This window comes from Cimex lectularius, unplaced genomic scaffold (genome assembly GCF_000648675.2).
Source record: "Cimex lectularius strain Harlan isolate CLEC.00 unplaced genomic scaffold, Clec_2.1 scaffold228, whole genome shotgun sequence".
Classification (NCBI taxonomy): Eukaryota; Metazoa; Arthropoda; class Insecta; order Hemiptera; family Cimicidae; genus Cimex; species Cimex lectularius.
In genome coordinates, this window is record NW_019392949.1 from 389,265 (window position 1) to 403,342 (window position 14,078).

Here is a 14,078-nt window from a genome sequence, read left to right on the forward strand (position 1 = left end):
AGTTTATCGAATCTGCAAAATTCGCTAAAGGAATAGTGAGCTTCACCTCCCCCATGTTTAATGACCCATGTTTTCTCCTCCAGTAATTAGATTAGTTTGCGGAAGGAGGTGTTCCAAGATTCCACAGTCCTTGTTACCCAATGAAATTTATCGTTCCAGTTAAACACGTTGCTTAATCGCTGGGTTAATTTAGTAGTGTTGCGTACTACATACAAACTTGAATGTACACATACAAATATTCCGAATACATTTGATGTAAGCATAATTATAATAAATTATATCTTTAAAAATGATTTTACGCAAGTCACTCACAAGGAACGAGCCAAGAATGTTTTTATCATCAATGTAGGACTGGATATTTTAGTACACATTGAAAATATGTCATAAATGCGTCTTTTAAATTATAATTTACAGTGGTGATGTTCATCTACGTTTGAGGGGAAAAAACTCCAGTAGAATTTCAGCAAAAACCCCTTCCATTCTACACACTGTAAATGATTTACTGAATGACTGACTTTGACATAGACAAAATTTAGAAACTATTTTGATTGCAAGAGATATCATGATGTAAGGATGATTTATTATGTGCAGGGCTAATGAGAACTCTGTAAACATTCATATCTCGCTCGTTTTCTCCCTCACCGGCCATCTCACCCTCTCACCCCTTTCACCCTCTCTTAATACGGTTAGCCAGTGCAATTCTAAAGGATTTACTAGTTTAGTAAATTACGCAGCATGCCCTCAGACTGGCAATTATACTGCCCGTAAACCTCCTTCGCTGCGGTGAGGATTAATAGGATATGGGTTGAATTTCAAAGTTATAAACCTATCGTTTATCCAATTCCCGTCATGTCGGTAAACAATTATAAGTTTATTAATATAGGGGGGAGTCCTAGTTTACTCCAGATTGCAAAGAATGCCAACGAGGTGGTAACAATTTTGAGATATTTTACCTACAAGGTACGGACATAAAGTGATAAAAGTAAAAGTAATTCCTGTCATACAGGAGGGCTTAACTTTGTAATTCATTTTTGATATTATAATTCATTGGAAAACCGTGGATTCTGGATGGCCGAGATTCGACCCAGAACCGCTAGTGTGGCAAATACGAGTCTTACACCCAAAAGTAAAGATGATTATATGTATTATTACAAATTTAGTTGATAAATAAAAACTTTGAATGGAATTTATGAAAAGTAGAAACAAATGGAATTTTAAAGTATGACAGAAAAATAGTTTCTCTCATTGGCTCTCAAAGCAATTCTTTTCTTTTGCATCAGAAACTATTAAATTAAGCTTAAAAACATGACCATTTTGAAAAGCTAAACAAAAATTCATTTTTTAATTTTTTTTCCAGTATCTGATTATTGAAATTTCTTGTCTCAGTTTTTCGGACATAGAAGCTCTAGGTTTTCCGGGCAGCTAAGACGTAACTGTTCTCTCAATTTAATTACATATTAATTTAATACTGGTACCAAATCATTGCATATATATAATTTGAACTGTTGTACTGTAATTTTCTAATTGGCGTTTCTACCGTTTATTACATCCAAAATAATAGAGATACAATTATATATATATATAATCTCTTCTTTTAATTTTGTATATATACATATAAAGATTTGTAGGTTCGACATGTTAAAGGAGTTTCAGACATAAAATGTCTCAGTATATGATTGTATCTCTATTATTTTAGATGTACTAAATGGTAGGAATACTAGTTAGAAAATTACAATACAACAGTTTAAATTACTACAATTAATTAAGGTTTTTAGTTGAGATGAAAAAAAGTTAATGGCACGAACGGGATTCGAACCCCCGATCTTCGGCTAGATACGCCGCTGCTCTACCACTTGAGCTATCGTGACCTCGTGGTGAAGGTGGGGTTGAGATAGGAAGTTGATGTCCGAGTGGATCGAGGTCACGATAGCTCAAGTGGTAGAACAGCGGCGTATCTAGCCGAAGATCGTGGGTTCGAATCCCGCTGGTGCCATTAACTTTTTTTCATCTCAACCAAAAACCTTAATTAAGTGAATTTAAAGTTCAAATTACATTGATTTGGTTCTGCCTAATATTAAATTAATATATAATTGAATTGAGATAACAGTTACTTCTTAGCTACCCTGAAAACCTTGAGGTTGTATGACCGAAATGTCCGAAAAACTATATATATACCAAGATAGTGTTTGTAGTGGAGTATAGTATCGGCCTTCCTGATAAATAGTAAAGTAAAGAGATCAGGGATGAAGCCAAAGGACCAACTTGTTTTTCTGCTGTCAAGCTTTTGGCTGTATTTGACGCATTCCAGCTCAAAGCCGAAAGCTCGACAGCAGAAAAAAAAGTTGGTTCTTTCACCTGCATGGTTTCATCCCTGATCTCTTTACTTTTAAGTACCTAGTGTTTGTAGGTTCGATATGTAAGGGAAATGAAGAAGGAAACATCTATCACTTTCCGATTATCCGCCATAATTATGCTTTCTAAAATAAATTACCTCAATGATTGTACCTGTAACATGGGAGGCCGACAAATATCGGAGTTCATCGCCAGCTCTCTGCGTGTTTTCTTGCTCTTGTCTTTCTAACATATTTTGTTTTCAATTGTATCTATTTGAGCGACTCGATCCGGCTACTGACTCTTTACTTTTATATGTACATTGCGTCGTTATGTTAAAATGCTGAGCTCACATTTTTATCTTAGGTTCGCAACTACAGAAGTCTGGACACATGCACTCCCCAGAATGCTCGATATTCCTCGTGACAGCGTTAAACAATACCTTTCACGCTAATAAATTACATTCATTCCGATAAATTAACGTAAACGCAACGTAGCCACAATACAAACTATATTAACAAATAAAAATCCCTATAGCTCTGAGGTGCTGGAACGATCTGTGCCCGCCGAGTACCCCAAGGCTATGCACAGGCCTGATGATACATCAAAATATTACTTGTAAACGTCTTGCTTTCTACAAATGAAAATGTGCTCGACGGTTACCTTTTATGAGAATAATCAGAAATTGTTTCACTATAAAAATGTTTTAGTTTTTCCATAAATTTAATTATTTAAATCCTTTTGTTTCTTTATTTATCCTAACTGTTGTTCACACATGCTGTGCTTAAAGTTTTAATAATATAAACAAAATAATAAATAGAGTTTAATATCAATTTCATCTGATTGCATTTTTGAAACCTAGCAGGCTTTCTTCTCAGAAATGTTAGAAGAGCGAGAAGAACTATTTCTTTAGAAGAGCGCCAGGCAGGTGACTCTTCCCAGTAAATAAAGTTTGACATCTAAAGAACTACCTTGAGAAGCACAAGCATTGTGAACAAAATAGTTACTAAGCCCTTCGTTACTAAGAGCAAGAGTTGTATATTAGCAAAATGTAGGGAAATGATTGTAGGTGTATAGGAAAGGAAGATTCTTCTCAAAATATATTCTTCCCGCTCTGTTATGAAATTTGGAGAATTTAAAAACAATTCAGTTGTGAGAAAGAGAAAGAGAGAGAGAGAGAGAGAGAGAGAGAGAGAGAGAGAGAGAGAGAGAAAGAGCTTTTTATTTTATCCAGATATAATAGCCTGTATAAAAAAAAAAAACAAAAAAAAACAACAGACCGAGATGACTAGGAAGTGAATGAAGATGACAGACACAAGAGTGCTGGCACACCATTCAGCTCCGAATAATCACTGCTGATAAAGATGATGGTAGAAAGGCCAGGGGAGCACACTGAAAGGAAGGTTTAGAATGGCGTGTTTGGATGACGTGGAGAAGAACCTTTCGAAGAGAACCTTAGGAAGTTAGGAGAAAGATGATAAATAGGAAAAGCACATGACAGAAAAGAATGGCTTTTTAGTTTTAAGAAGGCCCAGGACCAACACGGTTTGTAGCGCCAATTAGTAAGCTTCTTCAAATTTCTCTTTCTTAACTAAAGAGATAAATTCAAAAGGTGGGGTTGAGATGGGAAGATAGTGTCCGAGTGGACTCGTGGTAGAGCAACGGCGTATCTAGCCGAAGATCGTGGGTTCGAATCCCGCTCCTGACACTGACTTTTTTATCTCAACCAAAAATCTTAATTAACTTAAAGATATAAACATTTGCATTATCAATTTACATTGTATTTTTGAAAAATCATACTTATGAAGAATTAAAGTTAACACACATCGGAAATACAAGATTCTATGCATCATGTTGTAACATCATAACGTCTAGAAAAATATTTGTGTGTAACTTTTTATTTTAAATTTATTTTGTTACTAATAGGTTTCGGTGGCTTCGTTGAATTGATATTATAAAAAATTACAAGGATGTTGTATTTTGTAAAATTGTAGTATTAAGGACGTGATATATTGAAAACGAATGAGAAATCAAAATATAGAGAGAAATGCCTTGACCTTGTTATTTTTCATATCGTCGGATTGAAAGAGAGACGTTCCATCGGTTTTTATTAACAATAATGGCGGAAAAATTCGAAAGAAGAACAGAGCCGAAACTCCATTTTCAATAGACAAAGGCCTATTGTCCGCGAGATAAATTATTGACGGCCCATTTACCGTGCAATGGGAAAAGTTGCCTTCGGCTGTTACCAATTCATGCGTCTGACCTCTATTATGTCATTACATCAGTCGAGAAACACGAGTCGATAATATGTTTAGCAAGTTGAGCCCTTGCGGTGAAGGTGGGCGAATTTATGCTGATGGGGTTGTAAAGCCGGCACCGCAAGTTAGTGCGGCTTCTCTCCTATATTTAGCGTTCAAGTGTTACACTCAGGGCATATGTGATGGAGCCAAACGGACAAATGTGTACGCGACAAACCGACCCGGTTAACAATACAAACAACATCGAGTATGGCGATCATTCTCCTTTCCCTTGTCCCTGTCAGAACTTTGCCTCTTTTGGAATAAATCCAAAACATATCCAAACTTGAATATTAGCAAAGATAAAAAACATGTATTTTTTATTGACGTATGAATATATACGTATATATACGACATCGAACACTTTTTTCACTCACGAACAGCATATTCGTAAATGGCAGGCTCGCTGGAACGAAAGTAATAAAAAACTAAAAATACATAAAAGTACGGTGAGGCCATACCCCATACGGTGGCCCGTGGAGAATTTGGAAAAACGTAACAAAATAATATTAACAAGGTTGCGAATAGGTTACACCCGTCTTACGCATGGTCACCTTTTAGTGGGTAGAAGTCAAAAACGCTGCCCACTCTGTGGAAGCCCGGTAACGGTGAGACACATATTAAAGGAATGTAATAAGTTAAGAGAGTACCGAGAACGGTGTGACCTACCATCTAATCTGGAAATAGTTCTTAAGCATAACAGTCACTTCAAAGACAATCTTATTAGGTACTTAAAATTGATAAATGCGTATGGATACATATAACCAACACACGTAGTATATCTCCATTTTTCAGTGTGAATGTATTTATTAGCGTGATAAAGTATGTCTGGGTGTGGCTGTGATTGAATATCGAGTAGCTCACAGGTCCGCCAAATTAATTTAGTCCAACAAATTATATATTTGTTGTGTGTTGTGAGGGACAGGTCGCCGCTATCAAGGTTGTAGTAATACCGCATAATAATATTATGAATGTATTTATTAGCGTGAATGTTTTGTGTAAATGGACGTGGATGTCGAGGAATATCGAGTACTCCACAAGCCCGTCAATAGGAAATTAGTCTAATGGATGAATGAAATTCTGTACATACAGTATGAATGTATTTATTAGCATGAAGGAAGTCGGTAGGATTATGACTATCTTACCGACTTATTATTTAGTTGTAGGCAGGACCTCAGACGTGCACCTGTACTCTGAGCCCTGCCAACTGTAGATTAGGTCATCATTTCCTTAGCGTGAGTGGGTATTTTTAGTGAGTCTGTAAAAGTTGAAGTATTTTTAACAAACCACGTGTGGGATGGTAAGAACAAGCAACAAAACTCTCCTCTGTATGGTCGGTAGGAAACAAAATTAAAAGAAGAGATAAAGTGAATGAGATAGAGATAAAATTGAAATGAAACAAAGAAAAATGCGAGAAGCTTATATACGTGAGGTGCCGGCAATGATCCTAGTACTAGCCGGCCGGGGGGAAAGCATTTTCAGTTGTTACTGACAAGCTTTCGACCTATTTTAAGGTCAGGGGAAAACCATGATAAATATGTTCCATAGATTGACATATTTATGATTTTTTACGGGCGATCTCACATTTCCTTGAACACCGACTTACTCCCAACATTGCCAATGACTGTAATTTTAGCAATACTGTTACAGTCCTTGGCAATGTTGGGACTGAGTAGGTCTTCAAAGAAATTTGAGATCTGCTATCGGACGGAAATAAATAGGTCAATAAGCTAGGTCAAAAGCTTGGCAGTTACGACTGAATTCGCTTCTTCAAGATTAAACCTTGATCCAGAGTACTTAATTAAATGAGTGTGTAATAAAATAATCTCGTATTATCTTCAGTTTGGAGGGTAAATTTGCTATTTTGGCTGAAACAACCTGTTTGGTGCGGTAATTTGCAGAAAACGATTCTCTTTCTGAATGGAAAGATGGTTCCAGAAATTTGAAGCAGGTGATAGCAACCTCGGAAAATGGGTTTTGGATGAAAATCGTCATTCGATGAGGAAACTCTGTTCGACCTAATTGAGGCAAAATACTAAGCAAAAACGAAAAATACTAGGAACCGACAAGAGAGCTTGCAATTTCCCAATCCAATAAAAATCGTGGACTACATAACTTCGGGTAAATGAATCGTCATTAAGAGTGGTTCTTCATGAGTTGACCATTGAGCAGGCACGACGGTTGAACGGAAATTTGTCAAAATCTTTTGAAAAACCTAAATGACCTTCGGTTCATCAAAAGAATAGTTACTTTCAATGCAAAGTGCATATATTAGACAAACTCCAAGGCTATGATCGCTAGGGTGCAATCAGCCTGCTCTGTGATCAGCCAGTCGCTGACAAGGTCAATTCGACAAAAAGATAATGCTCTTTATATTTTGTAATTACGAAGGCATAAATCATCATGAGTTCAATCTAGAAGGTCGAACCATTGATTCAAAATTTATTGTGAGCAGTTACAAAAAATGTATGATGTTCTGACCCAACCCCAGAATTGGTAAATGGAAATCGGATTTTGTTTCAACGAGAAAACGCTCGAATACAAACTTCTGGTTACACGAAACAAAAAATTACAGAATTGGATGGAATTGAGCTTCTTCCTCACCCTACTTACGGTCCAGACTTAGACAGACACCTTCCAACTACAATCTATTCCGGTCCATGGCTCATTATCTTCAAGGAATAATCTTTACTTCTCTGGAACAAGTTAAAATGATGTTGCAGAATTCATCGGTGCAAAATTAGAATTATTGTTAAGGAATCTAATACCCGGCCTCAAGATGGGGACAACACAAAGTCGTATAGTTTGAATATTTTAAAAAAAGTCAATTTTTTTAATTAGGAAGAAAAAGGTCAGGTTTTATTACTCATTCATATTATTATTATCGTCTAAAATTATTAAATAATATTCTTATAGTAATTTTATTTAAATATCTAACTTAAAAATGAAATGAGAACGTTTTAGAAATAATTTTCCTATTTTGTTCAAACTTAATGTTAATTGAGTAATAACGGAACCACGATTTTCAATGTAATAATTGAATAACAGGTCATAATTTGTCCTTAACATTAATTTTTTTGTAGCTTAATTTAGTAGCACATATTTATTCACACAATTAAAGTAGTTATTATTATAAACATAGTTTATTATTATGAACAAAGTCCTATTTTTAACAGAAAATTACATATAGTGTCATCATCGGTGAGATGTGACGATCCTATTACTAAATGTATATTTACCATTAATTAACAAAGTAAACATGGATGTATTGTTGATTCGATTTTGACCTAGTGGTTGGTTAATAGGCTCGGGTGATTTTTGTTGTTTTAAATATAACAATTTTCCGACTGAAGTTTTTATTGAAACTTACTGTAAGTATGGTTTTATTGGTTTCTTCCATCCCTTCTGTGCCATAAAGTTTTCATTGTTTGTCTTTCAATTTCTCATTTATTAAAATTTAAACAATCTTATTGTTAGTCACACAAATTGGATAACTTTCTTCTGTGTTGTTCTTTGGCTAACTTTCATCTCTTTTGCATTGCGTCCCGTTTAATTGAAACCGCGGAGGAAAAATAAACCGAATTTATTGCCAGTTTTGGCAATCATAAAAAATAAATGAACAAGACATGGAGACTCCAATCAGCTCAACATAATGTGCACATCTGCTTGATGACGAATACCAAATAGAAAAAAAATTAGAAATTGCGCAGTGAAAAGTAAGTGAAATCTTAAAATAAGGGTTAACCAGCTTGTTGATTGGCCAAACCAGGTAAACCAATTGGAACCGCCTTATCGAAAAGAGACCTAGGCAGTGCCCAATATGTAGAAGAAGTCACCACCCGACTGTAAAAGATTGCAAGAATATCGAAAATGGTTCGATAAATGGGAAATATTAATAACATATTGATAGCATACATATTTGAACACCTGAACGTAATTTAAGTCTATGTTTACATAACTTTTGTAATTCGTGGATTTTATACAGTCACTAAGGTATTATACACAGGACAATAAGGGATTATATTTTTTGGACAACATGGCGATGAATGTGTTTCAGCGAGTCTGTAAAGAACATATGTGAATGTATTTATAGACGTGAATGGTTAATTTACTGTGGACGGTACTAACGGCAGCATATAGAGTACCCCATTGACCTGGTGATCAATTAGGTTAATTGTTATAGTTAATGCGCGCAGTGTCCCACCTAACTTAGATTATGTCATTAGTTGTAATAGGATAAATGTCAATGAATCTATGTATGTATTCCATACACGCATTTAGCACTCATAATTGACCGGATTAATTATGTATGTAATAATTTGTCGAAGTCGTGAGGAGCGTTCAAGAATGAGCTAGTTTTAAAAAACACCTTTTTTTATTTTTTGGCAATATTTCGACCTTTATTCGGGGCATCTTCAGGGCCTAGTTGAATTACAAAACATTTTATGATTGGATAACATACAAATTAAGATGTATATATACATTTTGAACCAAGTTTTTCATACTCTCATAAAGTGAGGTGCTTTTTTAAATTTAAAACAAACGTTATAAATATTGAAATTAAAACTTAACATGATAACATTAAAACACTAACAGGAAATGTACACAAATTGAAAAACATTAGTTCAACCATGCTACCAACTGATATGCTCAGAAAATTTTAAATATACCAATAAAAATATTATGACAAGCTATTTATTTAATTATTAAGGATGATAAACGAAGGAAAGGGGAATAATAAAATTAAGGTTTAATAGTTTATTTCCTTTATGATGTTGGTGTAGTTTGCAAGTATCTGTTCTGTAATTGATGCTGGTGTGTCTCTATTATTGCAAATCATTGTAGAATTTGCTACAATTGCGTTGGTATTTTTTTTCCGTGTTTAGTATTTGTATTTTGTCAAAATCAAAGTTGTTTTTCAATGTTGTGTGTGACCAATGCTGCGGATTGGTTTTTGGTGTTTTACAGTCATAAATGTGTTGTTTTTTCGGTTTTTCTAGATATTAAGCAGTAATCAACGAATTTTCTTACTAAAATGAAGACAAAACGTGGTATTTCCTTCTCACATAAAAAATAACTTAAACTTCACAAACGCCTCTCTGTCACAACCCAACACTAACAACAAAAACCCACAGAAACGATTGATTTTGATTTTCAAAGATTTTGAGTTTTTTGATGTGATTGTTTTTGGTTTGGTCGAATAGCTTATCATAATATTTTTCTTGGTATGTGTAAAATTGTTTGAGGGTGCCAGTTAGTAACATGGTTGAAGTAATGTTTTTAAATTTGGGGATTATGTCTGTTAGTGTTTTAATGCTATCAATGTAAGTTTTAATTTCAATATTTAAAATGGTTTTGAATTTTTTGAATTGATTATGACAAAACCAACACGACACCACAAGAATAGCACCACACTTTATGTGAGTGTGAAATACATTGTACAACATTTATATTTACGTCTTAAATCTTATTTCATCCAATCATCATACGTTTTGTAATTTACCCAGGCCCAGAAGATGACCTGAATAAAGGTCGAAACGTTGGCAAAAACATAAAAAAGATGTTTTTTTTTTTAAATTACCCATTTTTGAGCGCTCCTCAGGACTTCAACAAATTAGGAATCAACCGGTTACTAAGAAACATATGCATGTAATATTCAATTAGAACAATGTAGCCACTTGTGGAAGATTTTAAATATTATAGGCAGGAAAGAATCGAAGGTTTGAACAAAAATTGCCTTTCTTCCCGGTTGTTTGCTATGCAGATATTTTTTAGGTAACGAAACCAAGTTGTTGTCCATGTTTTTATTTTAACAGTTTAACTTTGTTAATTAAAACTAATTCTTAGAAATTGATCTCAATAAAATAATACCTGGAAAGATATTTTCATTCCCTAATAATGTTTACAAAATTTTAAAATAATTTTTTGACTAAAGTATAATGTTTCATTGCCAGAACATTATTTACATTAGCATAATTTATTATTTTATTACATAGTTTACCACGTATGTACATTTCCATGTACAAGAAATAATTTTCAACACATGCGAAACGAAACTGAAAATTGATTGCAATTTATTTAGGTTAGTGTTCAAAATGTTATGCCCCTTTTAAATCCACAGGAAAAACAATATAAAAGAACTAAAAGAAAGCCAAACGTAAAATAAATTGCTTGTGGAAAAATTTTACATCGACTCTCACTAATTATCTTTATTATTTTGCCTCTAGTAATCGCAACAAAAGTTCGATATTAATGGTTAACTATTATAATTTCTTTTTCATACTTCGGACACCTATTTTATATATTGTTCAATTTCAAGTTTGCTTTTTTCCCTCTTTAACTTAAGCGAAAGATTTTAATATTTCATATGGAACGTTTCAATTTAGAATTTAACATTCTAAAACGAAAAAAAACTACGGGATACACAATTTTCTTAACGAGTTGAAAATTTCGCGAAGTTTTACAATTGACAATAAGGGAATCTGAAGTCAAATTGCTGACAATGGTTCATCAACCAGTGCTTTACTATCAACTGGGGGACTATTTCGCCTTGCAGCCGGTAACACCCGTCTTCTTTTCCACTGATGTGTTTTCATCATCATTCGTCTTGGAAAAATCTATTCATATGTAAATAAATCATAAAACATAACCGCTTTTTGTTTTATTATCGAATTTAAGCTTTGGTGAATTATTATGTCTTAGCTTAGTCGTGGTGTTTATAAGAAGAAAATTGCTATTTTACCAGAAGGGTTAAAATAAAATATTATATAAAAATAAACCAACAACCAATCGTTTGCCTGATTTAATTGGTAAATTGAAATTTTAAATAAACACTCCGGCCAATAATTGAATTGAAATTCAAATATTGAAACCTGGACGTTTAATTCATTTTTTTTCAAAAATATTTATCAATTTTATTTCCTTGTTTTTGTTTTATAGCTCATATAATTTATAAGAACAAGTATGTAGACGAAAATAGATAGCCTTAATTTTTTTTCGCAATCGAAATTTTTTCACAATGAAGGAAAAACTTTTTTTTCGATTTTTGGGGAAATTTATATATTTTTGTATGAAAAATTAATATTTTGTTGTTTTAATTTTATATCTAATTTGATTGAATTACATAATAATTAGGTAAGGAGAATATATTTTTTTATATTATATATTTGTTGTATTATTAGTTAAAATGAGCCAGTACTAGTACTTTAAAGGAAATCGATCTTCCTTCTCTCCGGTTGAAAGAGGTAGAGTTTAATTGAACTATAATCATACATTATTTTAATAATAATATATAATAATTATTTAACGTACGTAAATTACGTAATAATTATTTTAATTAGTTATTTTTTTAATCTAGTCATGCTTTTTCATTTCAACCAAGACCTTAAAAGTACAATTAATTAACATAATCATATAATGTGTGGTGTTTAGTGATGATTTGGAGATCGTGAGATGCGCTCTGGTGTGATGTAGATTGGAAAAACATTTTCTTTATCGTGCCAACGTTTCGATCTTTATTGAGATCATCTTCAGGGCCTGGGATTTATAAACATTGTTTAAATTTTACAAATACATGTAGGATGGGCAAAAAATAAATTTATGCTAATTCTAAAAATTTTAGATTAAAAAAATGCATTTATACGATGCTAGAAAATTTTAAATTTAAAAAATTAATTTATATAATGATAGAAATTTTTAGCTTGAAAAAATAATAAATTTATACAATGCTAGAACATTTTAGATTTAAAAAATAAATTTATATAATGATAAAAAATTTAGATTTAAAAAAGAATGAACTTATACAACGATAGAACTTTTAGACTCAATCAAAGTATTTGTACTCACTCAGTGTCACACACACAAAAAAAAGATAGATTTTAGACAATTATATTTTAAAAACAGAGAATCAGGATTAGCTTGGTCATGGAGTTTTTTTTTTAACGAGGGTTCGCAACAGCAGAGGTTATATCAACCCTCGCGGTGCCAGTGTTTTTGAAAAAAAAAACAACATTTTATTGCAGGGCCGCTGGATTCGAACCCAGGACCTTTACCTTATGATGAGCGCCGTGTCAACGCCTAAACCGTTGCGGCCACCGACGCCCTTACTAACAAATATTATCTATGTTAGTATCCTTACAAGATATTTTGCATCGCAAAAGCTAAACAGGCAGCGGCTCAAGGATATCTTAGTCAGGGAAAAAACTTATGAATTAAATTTTTCCTATCTACTTTTGGAAGAAGTAAAGAAGTACCAATGGATTCTCGTTTTTTGCTTATTTCTGTGTAATAAGTTTGTTGTAACATTGATATTTGCATTTCTAGATGGGTTAATATTTTTTGTAATAATAATAAATTACATGTAACTAAGGGTACTTTTCATAAGTAAACAATAACAATGTAAGCAATAATCTTATAGAAATCATGGTTATAGAATATTTTAAACGTACGATTTGCGAGAATATTTATTAATCGAAATAAAAAACAAAATATAATATTAATTAAATATAAAAATTAGAATCATTAGAATCTTTTAATATCGAATACAGTAAGAGCAATAGCAAGTTCAAACCACTGATGGGAAAATTAATACAACGGGATTCTTGAATTTAAAAAAGACATTCTGAAATTGGACATTCTTCTGTTCTCTGATTTGTTGTTCGATGGTTGCGGTTTACCAAAGAAAGGGCCCTTTGTGGGAGGAACTTATTTCTGTCCTGTCACTCTTCGGGGTTCGGTCTAAAAACGAAACCTTACAACTCGTTGTGTTGGACCTCTTCTGAGTCGACCGAAAGGCTGCCTATTTCCTGGTGAGTCATTGTTTTATATTTGGAAACATATTTTTTTTTCGGTACTATTTTTCATATAAGTTTTAAATAATGACACGTTAATTCTTATTTCGAAAGCGTGTGAGTAAATTTTACATCTTTAAATGGCAAGAACCAACAAAATATGTTAGGCATGTTATGAAGGGTGCAAAACTTTAATTAATTATAATTAAGATAATTTTATTTAAGAAATTAAGAAGTCAGATCTGCTATAAAGGTGTTGCGGATAAGGGCCAAACCACTTTACAATATTTTTTTCATTTTATTTTCAATTAAAAATGAGGCTATGCCCGGATTCGAACCGGAACTGCAACCTTGACAAATACGAGTCGGACGGTGGAAGAAATTAATTAATTTAATGGCGAGATCGTTCAAAATACTATTAATTCGGTTATGGATTTAAATCAATATTTTTGACTATTTCAATTAACTAATTTTTAATTAAGGTTTTTGGATGAGATAAAAAGTCCGTGTCACGAGCGGGATTCGAACCCACGACCTTCGGCTAAATACGCCGCTGCTCTTCTACTTGAGCTACCGTGTGTTCGAATCCCGCTCGTGACACTGTCTTTTTATCTCAACCAAAAAACGTAATAAAAAATTAATTAATCGAAAATAATTT